Genomic DNA, 21,090 nt, shown 5'->3' with positions numbered 1-21,090 from the left:
TTTCTTTTCAAGCGAAGAAACTGCCCTACGGGGATACTTTCAATAAGGGATCTGGGGTGATGGCTGTCTGCTGCCAACAAAGTGTTGGCAGCCGTATCTTTACGGTAGGTCTTAGTCTTAATTTTTCCATCTTCAATGGAGATAAGAAGGTCCAGAAACGGTAGATGGTTGGGGGTCACCGTGTAAGTAAGTTTAATGTTCCGATCATTCCTATTAAGTTCATTAATGAACTGGTCAAGTTCAAAAGAGGTACTGCCCCAGAGGAGCAGGACATCATCAATGTACCTCAGCCACGTGTGGGAGTGGCTGAGGTACATTGGGGATGGATAAATTACCTGCTCCTCCCAGAGTCATTCACGGTTGACAGTTGACCCAAAAATGTCATGAAACCATAAAGTACCTGAGGAGTGTAAGCTATTGATGCTGCTGCCTCTTCAGTTGCCTGTTCCAGCTGCCAACTTTGGACCAACCACCTGATTTGTCACCCACCAACCCCCCATTTCTGCCCCTCATTTTTTTTTTTATTATCATTTTTTGTTTTTTTTTTGCCCCAAAACACCAGAATGAACTGAAAAAAAAAAAAAAAAAAATCAATAAGGAGATGGGCCGGTAGCTCGAGCAAATAGATGCGTCTTTATCTGGCTTGGGTATAACTGTATATGGGCCAAAAGAATTTCATTGGAGGGTTGATGTTTGTCTTTAATAACATTGAGGGCGTCTGTTAAATGAGTGGCCAGGATTTCTGCATTCATTTTTTAGTATTGTGACGTAAAGCCGTCAGGTCTGGGGCTTTTGCCTGGTTTTAAAGCTTTGATGGCGGGGCATGGCCTAAGGGTTGATGTGAGCAGACGTGTGTGAGCTGCTCTCTCCTGGCCGATATCCTGTACCGATCTCCTGTGCCCATCCATCGCTCTCAGCTGCCTACTGCTGGACAACGCTGACCCGCTGCACTTACCCGGTATGTCTCCACCGAAGAAACCCTCCGAGGCTGCTCAAAAACTGGACAAATTCCTCCGCAGGGAGAGCTTTGCACAGGCCCAAAATGGCAGCTCCCCGTCCTCCGGTGGTTCTCCCGCTGCCGATGCCTACCATACCCAGCTTCTTGCGGCCATCTCTGTATGTCAAACTTCCCTCACCTCCAAGCTGGAGGAGGTGAAGGTGGACATATCCCTAATTCGTCAGGATATGCAAAAGCTCCGCGGCCACATCACCGAGGTGGAGGATAAGGTGGGCCTGGTGGAGGAGGCTGTGCTGCCTGTACAATCGGCGGTGGAGCAGGCCTCCAGGGATTTTCAGCAAATCCTGCACAAACAGGATGACCTGGAAAACCGGGCAAGGCACAATAACCTACGATTCATTGGCTTACCGGAGGGGGCTGAGGGGTCTCACCCTGCCACATTCCTGGAGGAACTTCTTATTACAGCCTATGGCCATGCAGAATTTTCCCATGCCTTTGTTGTGGAGCGTGCACGTAGAATGCCGGCCAAGAACCCCCCCCCCCCGGGAGCCTTCATAGCTAAACTTCTGAATTTTAGGGATCGTGATGCTGTACTTCGCCTTGCTAGGGAAAAAGGCAATATTCCCTTTAATAATACTAACGTTATGGCTTTTCCAGACTTTTCTGCTGAGGTGCAGAAACAGAGCAGCAAGTTTATGGACATCAAACGGCGCCTCCGGGTGCGCAATCTTAAATACTCTATGTTGTACCCTGCTCGCCTGCGGGTGGTGGGCGAGGACCGTGTTCACTTCTTCAAGGACCCTGAAGCTGCTGTCGCCTGGCTGGATAGTTTACCCTGATCTGTGCTGCACTTGCTTATCTCCTGGTTCTCCCCCTCCTCTTTTTTGTGCCTTGATCCTATGGACTGCTCCTAACCCTCTAGGGCTGGGTGGGCCCCTTTCTTAGGAACTTTACTGCCGGGACTGTTCTTGGCTCACGCTATTACCAAACTTCTTCCACCTGTTCACATTTGGGTCACTCCGTGGGGACCGCACTTCAGAGGATGTTCGCCCCAGTTGCTCTCCTGCCCCAGGACTGGCACTTCGGACTGCCCCTACCCTGTGGGGGGTGATTTTTGCACTAGCCCCCTGCCTGCAGTCCTGCGGGCTGAGCCGTGTTTGTATGGCACTTCGGTGCCACAGTTTTGGGTTGAATGCTCCCATGTGTTGGGGTTTATGCGGAGCTGGGTGGGTTAAGTTGGTCTTGTGGGTTGTTTTATGTTTTATTTTCTGGTTTAATGTGAGTATGGAGTCTACATATGTGATTTTACTTATGTGCTGCATAATGTGCTATATGTGCTGTTTTGTATGCTGGGTGGGCCTGCCTGTCCCGGGGATCACCCCTCTCATTCTGTTTCTCCCGATTAGCCCCCTCTTCATATGGCCACCTTAAAAGTGATCACGTGGAACGTGCGTGGTCTTCATGAAAGAATTAAACGTGCTGTGATCTTATATCTCAAGGACAACCGAGCGGATGTCGTGGCATTGGTGGAGACGCATGCTGAGGGTTAACTTTGCCGTGCTCTTCGTCGCCCTTGGGTGGGCTGGTCATACCATGCCACACATTCCTCATACTCAAGAGGTGTCACGCTCCTTATCTCTAAATTGGTGCCATTTGTACCGCTGGAGGTGCTTACTGACCCCCAGGGCAGGTATGTCTTTTTTCATTATACGGTGGGTGGGCATGCACTGTTGCTTCTTGCTTGGTATGTTCCTCCCCCATATGTGGCCTCGCTACTGGTGGAGGGCCTTCACTTTAAGTCCCGTTTCCCTTCCATCCCAGCTATCTGGATGGGCGACTATAATATGGTGTCCGATCCCGGGCTTGACCGTCAGGGCCCCGCACCTACCCCGCCCTCTCCTTCTCGTGACACTCGATTTTGTCGTATGCTACAGGGCTTTGGTTTACTGGACACCTGGCACTGCTTGTTCCCCTCAACCCATGCATACTCCTCTTACTCTGCCACTCATTCCACCATGTCTCGAATTGATGCTATCTGGATATCATGGGTGTTAGTTTCTCGCCTCAGGTCTGCCGGATTTGGGCCCCGATTACTGTTGGACCATGCTCCTTACTGGGTTGAAATAACTCAGTTTGCACTGTCCCCTCCTAGGGTGTGGGGGTTGAACCCGTTTTGGTTCACGATGGTCCCGGATTTGACTGGCCTGGGGGATGAGTGGGAATACTTTTTACTGTGAATGCACCCTCCGCATGTCCTCTTATTGTGTGGGAGTCGTTCAAGGGTCATGCCAGATTGCTTCTTACTGAACGGATTTCTAGGTTGGCTCACACTGAAGCAGAGGAGAGCTTGGCTGATCTTGAGCGTCAGCACTCTCTCTTTCTCCATCCCCTGAATCTTTGGCCCCCTTGAGACTATAAACCAGGATCGTTGAGCAGCTGTGTCGCGAGAGGGCCCATCGCAAACTATTTTTCTGTAAACAGAGAGCTTACGAACAGGGGGAGCGGGCAGGCAAACTATTGGCGTACCTGGTCCACATGAATGATAGGCCCACGGTAGTTATCACCCTCCATCGCGTCTCCCAGGGTGATCCGTCTGATCCCATGGCAGTCGCGGGGGAATTTGCTAGATACTTTAAAGACATTTACACGACCAGGGTTCAGTATGATACCGGTGACCTTACTGACCTCCTCGACCCTCTCCCCTTCCCTACACTGACTGAGGAGCAGGTTGCTATGCTTGATGCCCCATTGACGTTGGACGATGTTACAGAGGCCTTGTCTGAGTTTGCTCGCTCCAAGGCCCCCCGGCTCTGATGGGCTCCCAGTTGAATTTTATCTCCAATATGCCGACTCCCTGGCCCCTAGACTCCTGGAATTATATAGCGCGATGTTCGGAGCGGACGCTATGCCCCCCTCCATGTGTGAGCCCCTAATTGTACTTATCCCCAAACCCGGTAAGGACATTCACTATCCCGACCCATATCGCCCTATATCCCTTCTGCAGTGTGATGTTAAAGTCTTAGCTAAAATACTGGCCCTTCACCTTAACAAGGTTATCCTGTCGATTGTCCACCCAGATCAAACTGGCTTCATGCCCACTAAGAATACCGCTTGTAACACGCGTCATTTGTTTATGAACATCCAGGCCTCTCACGATACAGTTGATACTAGGGTGATAGGTACCCTTGATGCAGCCAAGGCCTTTGACTCTGTAGAGTGGAGGTATATATGGCATTGTCTGCGGCGGTTCAGGTTTGGGCCACGCTTTATTAAATGGCTTACGCTTCTATATCAGAACCCCGTGCTCGAGTGGTGGCCAACGGCTGGGTGTCTGACTTTTTCATAGTGCATAGGTGCTCATAGTGCCACAGGAAGTCCCCGTCGGATGGGTCGGAGCCAAACTGTGGCCTTTCTGGCCGCACATGCACCAACAAAAGGAGCCGCTCGGATCACGACACACAGCGCCCCCAGAGGTCCAGATCCGAACATCTGCGGGAACAGCCAGCCAACAATGATAGAAAACACTGCATATGCATATAATACACACGAAAATCAGGATTTAACACTGCATTAAATACACAATGTGTTACAGATGTAAAAGATACAGTTCGTATTCAAAAAAGGCTATGAAGTATACCTTTGTATTACATATAATCATACATTGTAGGAACCGAGAAACAAATCTCTAGCAAATAGGTCTGACTTAGAACATAAGGTCAGTGCCATAAAGAAGGAAGGAAGCATTTGTGGAAAGAAGGGCCCCTAAACAGTACATAAATGTCACAAGACTATATGACAGGGGAGGAACATGTATCTTAACTAAGACCGAGTAAACCACAGTAAAGTAGGCCCATCTCTAGATATTACATGTTCCTGATTATTACATAGAAATTGTACCCAATTTCCAAACTAGAAATATGCATTGGGAAGAAAGGAAGACGATCACCGCGGTCTGCAATACAGAAAAAGACACATGGTCCTCAAGTGTTGAAGAATTTGTCGGCATTTATCGGACTCTGGATGTTTAGTATAAGCACCCAATGTCTAAAGGAAGGACTTATATGATTGCGTTTCATTAATTCCCGGCCTGTGTGTAGCATTGAGGCGTTCTATCCAGAGAGCTTCCCTCTGGAGAATCCGCCGATCCCAATTTCCCCTGCGGGGATCTTGGGGAATAATTTCCAAAACAAAGAAACTGGCTTTTTTTGGGATTGAATTTGTGGTAAAGATCCAAATGTCTACTGACCGGTGTGATCATCTTCCCTCCTGCCGACACATATACGTAGTCGTTATTCCGTTGGCGCAACTCCCGTATGGTTTTACCCACATGAAATGTGCCACAGGCACAGTACATCAAATAGATTACGCCATGGGTACTACAGTGCGCTCTGAACTTGGGTGTAAAGGTTTCACCGTTAAGGAGTGTATAGTGTGTTGCTTCCTCAACCCACGGGCATAAGGCACATTCATGACATCTGTAGGTTCCTCTTAAGGGTGATTTCCTCTTTTTGGTTTGTTGGTAATGACTTGAAGTTAAATGGTCCCTTAAAGAGGTTGTACGCTTAAAGACTATTTGAGGATGTTCACTTATATGTTTTTTAATGATGGGGTCACCACGCAATAGATACCAATGTCTTTCCAAAATGGATCTTAATATGTTGTCATGTGTCAAATATTTTGTGCCGAGGCTCGGTTAAACGTCTAACGTAGAGTGCGTTTACTATAGCCCCTAGATCTCAACCGATCACAAAGTAGGTCAGCTTGTCTTTTATAGTCCCTGTCCGAGGTACAGTTACGCCTTAGGCAAATATACTGGGCGTAAGGGATACTGCATATCAGCGCAGGAGAATGAACACTGGAGGTGTGTAAAATTACATTGCCCGCAGTCTCTTTCCGATAAAGATCCGTGGTTGAATACCCATTGTTTTGTTTAAATACCGTAAGGTCTAGGAAATTGACCCGTGATTGGTTAATTGTGCAAGTTAGTTTAAGGTTGAACGTGTTGATATTGAGTATCGCAATGAATTCGTCCAATAGATGTTTGGGGCCTGTCCATACCACAAAAATATCATCAATGAAACGTAGCCAAACTTCTACGTAAGCAAAGAAGTGTGATAACGCATCATCAGATGTAATGTGATGTTCCAACCCCCCAGGTACAAATTGGAGTAGGCCGGGGCACAGCAAGTGCCCATGGCCACGCCCTGTACCTGGAGGTAGTGGGAGCCATTAAATACAAACCAATTGTGTCTAAAAATGAACGATAGTAATTTTAAGAGAAAATCACAAAAGGGCCATGTGCGGTGATCTTGCTCATAAAGAAAGGTGCGAATCATCCCGACGCCCTGCCCGTGAGGGATGCTAGAGTACAGAGCCTCAACATCCAAAGTCACGAGCAGGGCGTCGGGAGGAACCACCATATCTTCAATCATTTTGAGAAAATCCAATGTGTCCTTTACATAAGATGGAAGTCTAACCACATGCGGTAGCAGAAAGAAATCTACTAGACGGCTAGCGTTTTCCGTCAAGCTCCCAATACCTGAGACAATGGGTCTACCGGGTGGGGCTTCAAAGTTCTTATGGGTCTTCGGGAGAGCATAAAAAGTCGCCTGTCTCGGAAATCGATTGTTTAAATAATTGTAAGAGTCTTGGTCCAACAGACCTGATTGGTGTGCTTGTCCAATCAAGTCGAGGTAATCTGCCTGGAATCTAGTTGTTACCGAAGGGGATATTTTCTTGTACCAGGTTCGATTGGTAAGGATGTCCAAACACTTTTGTTCATAAAAGTTCTTAGCCATTAAGACTAAGTTTCCCCCCTTGTCTGAGGGTTTTATGATAAGGTCCGGGTGTTTTTTTAACTTGGTTATCCTTTTGAGTTGTTGGTTGGATAAGTTACCCTGTTTATCGTCGAGGTGGCATCTTTTTATCTCACCAATACATGTGGTGAGAAATGCCCACACATTCGGATTGGTGGTCAAGTCCGGGAAGTTTGTGGCTTGAGTTTAGGTCTAAACATAGCCTGCTGTACTGATGGAGTCACTGTCTGTGTCGGTTGACTGGGATACTGGGAATCTGAGGGATTTCCTTCCTCAAGTAATAAGATAAGATCTCGTAAGGCCCGAAAATTCCTTCATAGAGAAGTGTTTAATCTTCTCTGATATCTCTTTTTCTTGTAGGGCCCGCTTTCTCTCAGGATCAAATAGGTAACGGTATGTCAAATTCCTAACAGACAAATATAAATCTTTAATTGTTTCATATCTGTCCAAACCTACCGAGGGACAGAAGGTAAGACCTAATTCCAGAACTTCCTGTTCCTCTAGGGTGAGCTCATAAGGGGTTAGGTTTACAATAGAAAGTTTTAAGTTGGAAGATTGGATGGTAGGCTCAATTTGAAAATTTGATGCTTGAGCCTGTGAAGCATTAAAGTGTGCATCGAGTGAGGTTTGCCTGGAGTTAAGTGTAGTAAGTGATGGTGAAATAGTGGAAGAAGCTTGTGAACTAGATTGTAAAGGCTGTGTTTGCAGATTGGGGGTGGGGCCATGTGATAGGGAAGTGCTTGCACTGGTGTTCTGTGTAGGTTGTAACATTTGTAGTGCCTGAAGGGCAAGCCCTCCTAAATATGGATCAGGTGCTTCTATAGAATCTTGTGCACGTGTGTTGGCAGGTCTGAAGGTGTGTCCTATTGGTGTAGCCCCCATTGAGTTCTGAAATTTAGAGGATTCTTTGGGTCGTTTTTTTGAACGTGGTGTGAAATGTCCACCCTCCTGTTGGCAACGTTTGCGCGTACCTAGATCACTTTTGGGTCTGGTGTCAGGGTTGGGATTCATGGATGATCTAGATTTGTTGGATTGTAGAGATATCGAAGAGGAATCTGATTCCCAGTCGGTCTCTCTGGGTTCAGAGTTTTTTTACGGTTCACGGGGACCCCGAGAAAAACGGGGTCTTCGTGATCCAGTTGGTCCTGGCCACCTGTAGGCAAAGCCTTCAGTGAAGGCCATTTTGTCCTTCAGGAACTTGGTCTATTTTTTACAGATGATGTCCCTATTGAGTTTTTTGTCCCATAATCTTTAACCTCCTTCCATCTCTGTTCATATTGAGCGTGTTTAATAATCAATATTGTCTCCCCTGTAAGCAGTCAGAGAGAAGAAAGGTGAAAAAGCAGAGCAACATTTGTTATGTGGAGCATATCCTGTGTAGGCTAACAGAGATAGGTTAGCGCTGCCATCTAGCGGTGTGCTAAGGTAATTACATGGAACAATTCTTCAGCTATAGAACAAGGGAGTGAATCACCAGATAATGATGATGATTAAATGGGCAACTTAGCATTGTGATAAAGAGCATGTTGAAAAACTTGTACTGAAGTAGAGCAAAGATAGCATTAATCAGTGGTAGATCTCGATGACTGAGATAAGAAAAAAACGCAGGGGCCCTCATATACGGTCTCTCTGTTTGGGGGTTTTGGGAGTTTTGGGAGGAGACCCAAAAAGTGAATTTAATTCACGTTTCCTCTGCTGTTTTCCTCTTCTGTGATGAGGGGAGCGAGAAGCAGCGGTTTCTTGGTTGTCAGGTAATGCCTTGTGTGAGTGGGGAAACAGAAATTCTGTGTACCAGTCAGGAAGTTCAATCGCATCTAGATGGAGGTTGGTGCAGAACTCTGGTAGGTCATCAGGGGTGCAGAGGAGATGTTGTTTGCCGCCAAATAGGACCTGAAGAGCGAACAGAAATTTCCATCGATATTGAATATTTTTCTCCTTGAGGATTTCCAATAGGGGCTTTATTTCTCTTCTGTTTTTGAGAGTGATAGGTGAAAGATCCTGAAAAAGTTATATAGGAGTCTCATTAAAGAGGATCTGATCGTTTTGTCTTACTTTTGCAAGAATTTCTTCTTTCAAGGGGTGGCTCGTCAGGCAGCATATAATGTCCCTGGGGGGGAGCGTCCCCTGTAGCTTTAGGGCGAAGGGCTCTGTGCGCCCTTTCAAAATAAATGGGTGATTCCTCTGGTCTTTCTAAGAGACTATTGAAGACAGATTGCAGGGCTGGTTTGATTTGCTCTCTTTCTACTGTCTCTGGAATCCCTCTGACTCGAACATTGTTTCTGAGGCCTCTATTATCCAAGTCCTCTATCTGCCTGTTCATGCTGATGAGGTGTGAGGAGTGGGTAAGTGTGACATTTTCTAGCTTTCTGATCTCCTTATCCCTGTGTCTCCCTGCTTTCTTAACTGCAGCCATCTGATCCGACAGTCTTGTGATGTCTGCCTTCAGGTCTGTAATTGCAGCCAAGAAGGACCCTTTGATGTCTGCTGCAATTGCTGTCATATCTTTAAAGGTCAGGGGATGGTCAAGGGGTTCATGATCACCTACCATTTCCTCTGTATCAGCAAGGGATTCTGTGTCATATTCCCCCTCATCCTCCTGTCTTGCAGCCCGTGCCATTTTGGGGTCTAGGGAGCCTCTTCTTCTGTGTGAGAGCTGGGATCCGAAGAAATCGGGGATATGCTTGGCGGAATTGCTCGATCCAGGTCTTCATGGTTTAGAGATGGCACCAGACCTTGTTATTTTGCCCATATTTTTTAGATGTGTCGCCTGTGTATGCTGTACTGAGCCGATCAGTGCGGGAGCTCTGTGTTCAAGCAGCCATCATGCTTGCAGTCCAAGCCACGCCCCCACTCCAATATATTGACCCAGTCTGGAACAAACCGAGTCAATCCCATTGATTATCGGCCTGCCAGGGGGCCTGGTGATATCCCTATGAATTTTTTGCAAAAAATATATAGTTGGAGTCTTGCATGCCTGTGGGTTTAGGTATAATGCCTCTGTTTTTGAAAGGTAAAGTTTTTTCTAAGTCCTTTTACTAATGAGTGCATCCAATTCCTTTTTATATTATCATTCTATAATCATGGATTTTTATTTAATAGTAGATATGTTTCCCTATCCGACAATTGTCTCATCATTTCTTCAGAGTAATACCGTTTGCTCATCACCACCTGGTCTCCCCCCCCCCCCCCCCTTATCAGCAGGTTTTATCACAACATCCTTCTTCTGTTCCATCTTTTCGATATCATTTTTTTATTCAATGTGGGTAATTGATCTTATCTTCAACTTCTCTAGGTCATCAACTACTAAGGTAATACCTCTAGGAACTTATTATCTGTATTCAGAGGATTAAGCACAGATTTGTTTCTAAAGGCCCGTACACACGTACCGATCGTCGGCATACAAACGTCGGTGGACGAAGGATCTGCCGATTGTACGCGTGTTAGTATGGTGCCTCCGACAGATGTCTGCGCACAATCCGCGGACAAAAGTCTTTCTTGCAAACATGAAAATTTTTGTATGCCGACACCAGAACGGACGATTGTTCGCCTGTCAGTACACAATTCGGCCGACACACAGCTACAAATCCCAACACGCATGATCAAACCAAATGAGTTCCCGGAAGAATTTTCTCTAGTAAACTCAACATTTTATTCAGAAAGAACTTTCGGCTCGCGGAAGTCCAAGAAATAGGTGAAATGCGGAGCACATGCTCATCTTGATAAATGTGAGAAGAAGGAAGATGCTGCTCATAATGCCATACTTTTCTAATAAAAAGGCATGTGTTCTGTTATGATGAAGATAATGTTTGTCTATTCTATCTGTTCTATCAAATTTTATAATTAAATAATTTGAACTCTTCACCATTATTTTTGTATTTTCACACCAAAGATCTAACTATTGATATGACCCTTTATTCTTGTCTGAATTAATGTCTAAAACATATTTTTCAGGTTATGCACAATATTAAACATGTTAACAAATTCAGATAGGCCATTTTTTATTTTCATTTTCTTTATTTTTTGGATCTCAGCAAAAAAAAACCAAAGCAAACATCAATACTTTCCGTATAATAAACTAAACATAAAAAAGGTCCATTTGGACAAAATTAAACTAGAAACTGGCAAACAGGGGTAAAATAAATAATAGGGGGTTACAAAAATTAAAGTTGCTGGTAACTGTAATCAGGTTGCCATGAGGGCAGGTTTGGATCCTGCTGGCCATATTGCCACTGGCCATGTGGCATTTGGCGAGGTGGTGGGTGTTGTGGAGGTGGAGGTGGAGGGCACGGGTGCTCCTGGCATGCATGGCTGTGCTCAGTAAGTATGCCGTTTTCAGCCTTTTGCAGCACATCAAGAATAATTTTTCTGGCATACTGACACTGCCTGAGGTCCACCTTATCCAAAATTTTTGCCGTCATGTTGCCGAAGGACTCATTGGCCTCCGGTTTCCGACGTAGGGCTATGGTGGCCTCCTGGATAAATTCATCGGTTATGTCATCCACGTGCTTCCTCTTTTGCCTCCGTTTGGCAGGAGGAGGTGGTGGTGGAAAGAGTTCCACAGGCTCCGCAGGCTCCCCAGGCTCCTGGCTGCAACCTGGCTCCTCCTCAGTGACACTTCCCTGTTGATGAAATGAACAATTGATTAGAATGTTATAGTGTATATAAAAAGTCATGTTTGTTATATTATTGTGAACAAATAGCAGACTTTACATACAGTGGCGTATCTAGGGTCTCCAGTGCCCTTGTTGAGGAGCTGTATTTGGCAACAACCCCCCCCCCCCCCCCCAAGATCAATGTAAAACTGTAACCCACCCCCCAAAAAAAAAAATTAAAGGGCATTAAAAGTTTCTAATTTGCCCCTTGTTTGCCCAGTGTAGAGCTCTCTAGTGGGCAATCATTGTCTCAGGTGTGAAAAAGAAAGAGAGGGTTGAGAGATAGAGAGAGGGAGAGAAAGAGGGGGTGTGAGAGAGAGAGGAGGGGGGTTGCAGAGAGAGAGAGGGGCCTGAACTTGCAGAGGGCTTGATGTAGGGCATTGAGGGTGAAGCAGTGCAGGGAAACAGGAATAAGGAAGCCACCTGCCTTGCTGACCCAGAGTGAGAGACCAGAGACATGGAAGCAAGGATGGATGGATCATTTGCAGGAGCTGTTAGTTTTGTATTAAAAAAGGTTGAGCCAGAGGAATGCTGAGGCTACAGCAGTGTTTGTTAGGACCAGAGGTGTGCTGGGGATGCAGCAGTGTTTGTAAGACCGGAGGTGTGCTGGGGATGCAGTGAGAGGCAGTCTCAGTCTCCTGGTCTTTTGGCTCAGCTGCTCTCAATGTTTTACACCTGCATGAAGCAGCTCTCAATGTTTTACACCTGCATGAATCCGCCTGCAAACTGGGGGTTCTGGGGTGTGCAGGCTGAGTGGATTGTTAAAATAAACAATAAAACAATGCCAATGTTTTTGTGACCCACCCCCCTTGGCCTGCGCCCCTGGCGGTTGCCTGTCATGCCAACCCCTTGCTATGCCCGTTTACATAAAGGGTCAATTATGGTTTAGCTTATAATTTTGTTACATGATTACATTTTAGCAGACAATATATTGTGAAATGCCATACCTGAGTAAAACTCTCCTCCAGGAAATCCTCATCCTGGCTTGGATCAACCGACACTGAGCCCTCTGCCGAAGTAGAAGGCAGTGTTGAAATTGACGGCCTGGATTCCATGGTGTCTGCCAGGAATCGCATGTTATCATAGTACCACAGCCGTGGTACATATACATTCCGTGCACCTGCTCCAGACTGGGTGGACTCCTCTATTTTTTTTAACTCCCGCCTGTAGGCAGTGCGAATACTGTTTATTTTTTTGCGGATATACTCAAAATTTGCCCCAGGACAGACGGGCTTGTAGAAGGCCACCAAATGTTCCATGGCCTGTTTTCTGAGTTTTCTATTTTTATAATCTGCGGACTTGACTTGCCACAAACACGGCAGTTGCCTGAATTCATCAATGAAGCTGATGAGGAAATTATGGCTGGTGAAATTGTCCACCATATTGCAGGACAGTATATGCCTGCAAGACACAAAACAACACAAAACATATTAAAATAGCATGTATTTTGGCACATAATAAAGATATTCCTAATAAAAGCTGTATAGGGCCCAAAACACACACTTTCTATTAAAAGAGTCGTACCTTTGTTTGTGGGGAAAAGTCGTGATTCGCCGCTCGATCGTGCTCCAACTCTCGATATGTCCGCTAGCGAATCGTCGGCCGAACGATCTGGCGTCCTTTAAATACAGCGCAGGCGTCAACTCCTCCTCCAGTGGCGGGCTTGTGCAGGGGTGTGTACGTGCCGAAGATCAGGCCTACATGCGACACTCACACCTGAAGCAGTGGAAAAATCTTGTAATCAAGAATAATGTCTCAACAATCTGGGAGCTCAATTAGTGTGGGCCGAAGTGATTGGGCCACCCGAAAGTCAAGGGCTACACCCATGTCAAAGCCAGAAATGGTGGAGATGGTCTCCATTTTAGAAAAAATGGATTATGATGGCAAGTTGGCAAATTACGATCGGCCCAATGCCAGGAAAGATGGCATCATGGACAAGGTGGTGGCCTGTTTGTTAAAAAAATTCGGTGTGGAGCGATCGAAAGATCAGATTCGGAAACGGTGGTCTGACCTCAAACACCGTGAGCAGGATCAGCTTTCCCAAATCCATCGGATTTTGAAAAAAAGTAAGTTTTATTTTTTATTTATTTTTTTAATCATGCAATATGTTTTTTATAATTTGGTGTATGTTGTATTAACATGTCTAGATTATAATGTCTATGTAAAAAGTTAGATTACTCATTTTAGTTGTCATGTCGTGATTTGATCGATCTATTGTTGATGTTTTAGTATATGACATTAAAAGTCAGGAAGCCATAGTTAAAAATATATGTATTGTGTTGCAACGAACGTTCTTTCCTGCACGAATCTTCTCAGCAAACATTCCTATTAATCACAGATTATTATTCAAACCTTTAAATAGGAGAAAAACGTAAACTCCGTGCCAAACAATGGGAAAGGAGGAGGAGAGGTTTGGCAGCTCCATCGGCAGTTGTGGAAGAAGAGGAGGACATGGGCCCAGATGGTGGCACAGATTCCACTAAAGGTAATTGGTTCCTATGCACTGTCAAACATTAATGTACCATATTTTTCGTAGATAACCATGTACATGTCTTCATATTTGTTACTAAAAGAGCTATCAAGCAGGGCACCATGTCCTAACAAATGTACCTCTTGTGACTTTTATGATATGGCCAATGTTTTGTATTATGTAGATGAAGACATTATGCCTGAGGTGATTCTGGTGGAGCCAACAAGTGACCAGACACCAGAGCAACAAGAAGGTTGGTAGTCACAGATTTTTGTGTAGTGGGATCATAGAAATATGTGTATTTGCAATGATTGTTTAACCTTATATTCTTGTATTCCCTTACAAATTTACATTGCAGATGTTGCATCATGCCAGGATGTGGCATCCCCAGCCATGTCAGAACCCCGATCTCCTGGCAACTTGGCAAGCAGCGTGGAAGCCACTTCCGAAACTGTGGAGGAACCAGGACCAAGTGTCCAAGAGCCAATTGTGTGCCCACGTAGGTTTTTTCAGAATGATTTTTATCAGTGTTATTTTTAGCCTCCAATTTACAACACTAGTTCCCTATGGGAGCCTCTTTATTTGAATGGAAGTCGCACCGTAAGTCGGATCAGGATGCTCTGACTTGCGGGGCCACTTGTGTTGTGAAGATTTTTGAGGGGGAACTACACCAAAAAATTGAAGAACCCACCGTGGGTGTCCACCCCAAGTTTACAACCAGGCCTTTTGTGTGTGTTATTGAGTTTGAGGGTATGCCCACAACAAAAAGACAGCGTGGGTTACCCCCAAAACCCCTACCAGACCCTTATCCAAGCATGCAGCTTGTCAGGCCAGGAAAGAGAACGAGCAAGCGGACCAAACACCCCCTGGACCACAGCAGGACACATGCCCTCAACATGGGGGGGTTTTGTTGCTTTGGGCCAGGGGGCCTCTGCACCGCACACACAAAAGCACCTTGCTCCCATGTAGAGGAGGACAAGGGCCTCATCCCCACAACCCTGTCTGGTGGTTTTGGGGGGTCATGCGGCCAGGGGGTTCCTAGGACTTTGGAAGCAACCTTTAACAAAGGGTGGCCCCCAGATCCCAGACCCCAATCCCTATGTGAATGGGTATGGGGTACATAGTACCCCTACACATTAACCACATAAATGGAAGTGTATGTGAATAACGACAGGAGACGTTTATGAAATGTTCTTAAATATCTTCATCCGGTCTTCTCCACTCTGCTCTTTGGATCTTCTCCTCTCCACTCTTCTGCTGTCCAATCTTCTGCTCTTATGTTGTCTGCTCTTTTGCCCTAGGCTCTTCTTCTTCCTCCTGTCCTCCTCCGATGCTGTTGCCGTGCATTCTGCCCGTCTCTGGTCTCTGCATCTTAATATATATACATTACGACCATGCCCTCACAATGACGTCATCATGCGTTCACACCCCTAATAAATCTATAGTAAGCTCAGGAGACCGGCAGAATCATCAGCAACAGCATCGGAGGAGGACAGGAGGAAGAAGAAGAGCCTAGGGCAAAAGAGCATAAGAACAGGGTAGGTATTAACTCGAGAGGAATTTAAGATTACCTGGACACCAAATGTTTCTCTATTATTATGACCTCATGTAGGTGATTCACATTGACTCTTTTTTTTTTTTTTTTTACAGACCATGTTTTACATAGTTGCACATTAGCCAAATTGACCCGTGAGGCTCTCCAATGCTGCGCAGACCTGGAACAAATAAAGGAGACTGCAACGGCATTACAAATCAAAATGCGCAATTTTGTGGACATGATTGGCAAATTTTAAGCCACAATTTTCCTACGTTTTTAATGTTTGTATTGGGATGTTCCTGATGTTACAAATTTTTTATAATGTTTTATGGCTTTTTAATTACACTCAGATGTTAAAGAGTGTACCCAAGTTTGGGAAAAGCACTTTACAACACCCTAACCCTAACCCTAACCCTAACCCTGTGAATGTTTGATACTAAAACATTTTTACATTCAACAATGTGTGTTCAATTCTTTATTAGACTTTCGTTGGGGGGTCGAGGTCTAAAGCTGTGTAAAGAAGCACTAAATGTATGATGGCTGTCCTATTCACATATTTACATGTTAATGAAAGCATTTTGGACACTGCCATATGCGAGTTGCTGGAGGTGTCAATGAAATGTTAAAGATACCCCCAGTTTTAATGCATATCACAGTGCGATCTGACATTTCACACAGGATCGGATCACACAAGTTTGAACGACTGTGCGATCCTATCCTGATGCGGCTGAATAAATGCATCATGTGCGACTTTTGTGCGATTGCAGTGCGAATTGAGCCATACAAACTGTATAGCTGATTTTCGCATGAACATCTGATCGCATGTAATAAAGGAGCAGTGCGCTACGATGTTACATGCCATCAGATGTGCAGTGTGAATTGAGACATACACTTTGTATGGCTACATTCGCACTGAACACGCATACAAGTCGCACATGACCCTTTATTTCTGATGTATCTGGATTGGATCGCACAGTGCTTAACACTTGTGGAATACAATCCTGTGCAAAAAGTAAGTGGCGGGTCACCCTTATGCAATGCTGGAAGGCTGCAAAGTCGCAGACTTCCCGCATCGCATAAGTGTGACTCAACACTCAAGGTACTAGCAGTCCTAGGATTCAATATGGCATTGATATTGCCAGTAGCAATCAGTGTAGGGAGATCAGTGTAATCTATAGTGTATTGCTTGTTCGTTGCTCTAGTTCACTTTCCATTACCTATATATATAACACTTTGAGATGAACAATGATCAAGTTTCACATAACACTGACATATCCTAACATTGGTGGGCAGTGAGAAGGATGTCATAAATGAACACAACATAACAGGTGTAGGTACTTTGTTAATACCCTAATGTATTATATGAAATATATAGTATGGGCAACTTCTGGACAATGAACACCAATGTAAGGTGACATTAGATGAACCTTGGGTGTGACCTAGTTCTCAATGTGACAGGGTTTGTGTACATTTTGTGGGGTGCAGAAGGCCCTTGTATTTACACCACTGGCTAAAAAATAACACATGGCCATCATCACTTTGGATCAGCTGGTGAGAGACTACAGTCAAGAAACACACTGATGAATGTATTAACCCTTCCAAAGTCACACATATATAACACATGATTAACCCAAATAATTGTGTTTGGCATATGTGCCCACATGATTATAATCCACAATACAGAATCATTGCAATTTTTGTTTAATGTGTTGAAAAATAATATATCTCTGACATTTATCTTGTGTGTCCAATCTTTAACAAGATTAATGGGTGTGTGACAGTGATTGCTGCCAGGACACAGCTCCTCTCCCCACGAAATAGTCCAGATATTCCTGGCGGATCTGACGGGCCCTGTGTGATGCCAATGCTGACCGTCCAACTTCCATTGACGGCATGGACTCCACTTGGTTAGAAGGTTGGGCCTCTCCACTTGTACCTGGCATAGCAGGGTCAGTATCCAGTTGCTGCAATACATAATTTTGTGCATTCCTGCGTAGGAAGTTGTGCAAAATGCAGCAACACAAGACCACATTATCCACTTTGTACAGTGCCAGGTTTATGGACGTCAGGAATATCCGGAACCGGTTGGCCATTATCCCGAAGGCATTCTCCACAACTCTGCGAGCTCTGGACAACCGGTAGTTGTAAATCCTTTGGTCTGGGGTGAGGTTCCTCTGAGGGTAGGGCTTCATGAGATGCTCCCCAAGCGCAAAAGCCTCATCTGCGATAAACACAAAGCTCATACCCTCAACAGTTTGCTCCCTGGATGGCAGGTTCAGAGTGCCGTTCTTTAGACGACGAGCGAACTCCGTCTGATCAATAACTCCCCCATCCGAATTGCGGCCATTTTTGCCAATATCCAAAAAAATAAACTCATAGTTTGCATTAACTATGGCTAGCATGACTATACTAAAAAAACCTTTATAATTATAATAAAATGTGCCGGAATTCGGAGGGGGGACAATGCGGACGTGCTTCCCATCAATAGCACCCCCACAATTGGGAAAATTCCACTTCTCCAGAAATTGATCAGAAATCTCCAGCCATTGCTCTGCGTTTGAAGGAAACTGTGGGGAAAAAATAAAAAAAATAAAATTAGTGCTTGAGCACATCACATTATTAATTACACACACAGTTGTCTGTTAAATGCTTATGCAACTTGCTAAAAAAATATACAACAGGAAGGCAAAGGTTTGGATATGGGGATGTAACATCTACATACATTTATTTTCAAACTCCTATTGTTCTTATATTGTAAAGGGCCATACACACTAGAAGATTCTCTGAAGACTTTTTCGTGCAGATTTACCTTTTCTATGTAGTGCAAGGGCCTACCAGATTGCATAGGATTTGAAAGTGTTTGTTGGACCTCATATTATTTGGTTTTGGTAAATCGGAAGGATAAATTGTTCTGACAATCTTCTAGTGTGTATGGCCCATTATACTCACCAGCTAGAGCTGAGATTTACAAACTACGGCCCTCCAGCTGTTGCAGAACTACACATCCCATGAGGCCTTGTAATTCTCTGACATTCACAGACATGACTAGGCATGATGTAAATTGAAGTTCGTGAACAACTGGTGGGCCATAGTTTGAAGACCTCTGAACTTGAGCTTTGGTATATGCTGACTTTGAGATTTAGCATGTGGGTGGGGGATGGGTAAGTAAAACTGGGCATTTATACATCAATAAGGGCTTGTGGTCAGTGAAGGTTTTAACATCATTACATAAACATACAGAATCATAGGTGGGAATGGATGGACTGATGTATTTTAGATAAATCATTAACTAGGTACTAAAACATTGGCCAAGGAATAATTGTTTGAGGGAAAGCAATAAAATGACCCAAATTCAAAATACTGTTAACAGGCAATGCGTTTAGGGACACATAGGAGAGAATGGTGGGGTGGTTAGTGGGTAATTTTACAAATGGTTAAAGATAATCTACATCTTTACTACTATGTGCATGCGGACAGAGGGTAGTTTACAAATAATGGCCTGTGTCAATTGCTGTACATCCAAAAACATCATAATTCGGGTGAAACTAGTAATACATGTAATGTAATGTAAAAAATCAAACATACCTTGATATAGTCCTTCTGCAAGACCTTGATGATGGCAGAGCAGGTCTCAGGGATGATGATACCAAGAGCTTGGGGGGAGATGCCTGTGGTGAACTTCAGATCCTGCAGGCTTCTCCCTGTTGCAAGATACCTCAACGTCGCAATTAACCTTTGCTCAGGAGTAATTGCAAGCCGCATACAAGTATCCTGCTTCAGAATATAGGGGGACACCAGGGCAAGAAGACGGTAAAAGATGGGATCCGTCATCCTCAAATAATTCCTGAAGTCATCAGGATTATTTTCCTGGAGCTCCCTCAGCAAGGACATATGAGAAAATTGATCACGGTTAAGCAACCAATTTTTCGTCCAGGAGGTCCGCTTCTTCTTCCTATTGCTCGTACGTCGTCTCAGAGCCAAAACTCCAACACTAACGACAGCAACGGACGAATTCACGGTCGCCATAATAAATTCTCGAACGATGTCTCGGAAAATAGCGAAATGTCGTCAACCAAACAAATGCTACCGAAATCAGCGCGAGATGCCCAGAAGGGTCACGGCCAAACACTCACTTCCTCTTTTGTAGCGGCGAACGTGCGTGGAACGTAGTGACGTCATTTTCTGTCGGAAGACAAATGTCCTGGGCAAGTTTAGAGCACTTTTCAACAGACAAACAACAAACACACCAGCCGCGAACATTTGTAGGACGTTCTGTCGGCCGACGATCGGTACGTGTGTACGGGGCTTAAGATTGGAATGGACAGTGTTACTCAACTGGGGAGGTCTATTATCTAGTTTCGATAGGAAATTTGATTTAATGTATGTATATACTTGTGTACTTGTACAAATGTATCAAATTTATTTAAAATCCTGCCAGGAGCATATTTTAATCCTTTATCCAAAACTTTTATTTCTTCCTTAGCTAATGTCTGACTGCTAATGTTATACCTTATCCTTTTGGTATTTTTCTTTTTTTGTTCCCTTTTCCCTGCTCTCATATCTCTTTCTTCTTTTCAATAGATCTGCATCCAAAACGCAAGTATTGCGTATTTACTGCGACTTAGAATTTGAATAATTTTTGGCTTTACAATCACCATACATAGCTGATTGCTAAGGAGTTGGCCAGGAAGCAGGCTGCAGCGTCTTTAACAACCAATGAGTCATCAGCTGTCAGCGGGTTTCCGCACTGAGAGCTGAATGAAAAAAATAAATAACTGCCAGCAAAAAATTAAAAAAATGTGTTAAATACTGCATGGGGTCCTCACCCAGGTCCATACCAGGCCCTTCGGGTATGGGAAAAAAAGTCCATACCAGACCCTTAACCGAGCGTGCAGCCTGGCATGTCAGGAAAGGGAGGGGATGAGTGAGCGCCCCCCCCCTATCCTGAACCATACCACCTCAAAGCAACTTGCCCCCATGTTGGTGGGGACAAGGTCCTCTTCCCGACAACCCTGAGCTGTGGTTGTGGGGGTTAGCGGGCAGGGGGTTTTTCAGAATCCATAAGCCCCCTTTAACAAGGGGGCCTCCAGATCCCAGGCCCCCTCCATATGTGAATGAGTATGGGGTACATTGTATCCCTACCCATTCACCAAAAATGTAGTGTAGTGTAGTGTGACAAAAGACAATAGACAGGTTTTGACAAGTCCTTTATTAAAAGTGTTGTCTTCTTTTCTTCTTGCTTGGGTCGTTATCTTCTTCCTCGGGTCTTCGTCATCGTCTTCTTCTTCCTCGGGTCTTCGTCATCGCCGTCTTCTTCCTCGGGTCTTCGTCATCGTCTTCCTTCTTCCTCGGGTCTTCGTCATCGTCTTCCTTCTTCCTCGGGTCTTCGTCATCGTCTTCCTTCTTCCTCGGGTCTTCGTCATCGTCTTCCTTCTTCCTCAGCTCTTCGTCGTCTTCCTTCTTCCTCGGGTCGTCGTCTTCCTTCTTCCTCGGGTCGTCGTCTTCCTTCTTCCTCGGGTCGTCGTCTTCCTTCTTCCTCGGGTCGTCGTCTTCCTTCTTCCTCGGGTCGTCGTCTTCCTTCTTCCTCAGGTCTTCGTCGTCTTCCTTCTTCCTCGGGTCTTCCTTCTTCCTCGGGTCTTCGTCGTCGTCTTCTTCCT

At 45.0% G+C, this 21,090-nt stretch overlaps 1 long non-coding RNA gene across 1 annotated transcript in view; it reads right to left on the bottom strand.

Annotated features, from left to right (window-relative positions):
• Positions 1-410: 410 nt before the first annotated feature.
• The window catches only part of LOC309569266, a 213,291-nt gene continuing 192,611 nt past the window's right edge, over positions 411-21,090 (bottom strand). Inside the window, exon 2 of the long non-coding RNA XR_014226058.1 lies at positions 411-502. This is a non-coding gene — a long non-coding RNA (uncharacterized lncRNA). The remainder of the gene's footprint in view (positions 503-21,090) is intronic.

Source organism: Pelophylax lessonae, assembly GCF_965119305.1.
Source record: "Pelophylax lessonae genome assembly, chromosome: 1".
Lineage (NCBI taxonomy): Eukaryota > Metazoa > Chordata > Amphibia > Anura > Ranidae > Pelophylax > Pelophylax lessonae.
Note: the sequence above shows the minus strand (reverse complement) of the source record. Positions and strands in the feature narration are given on the sequence as shown.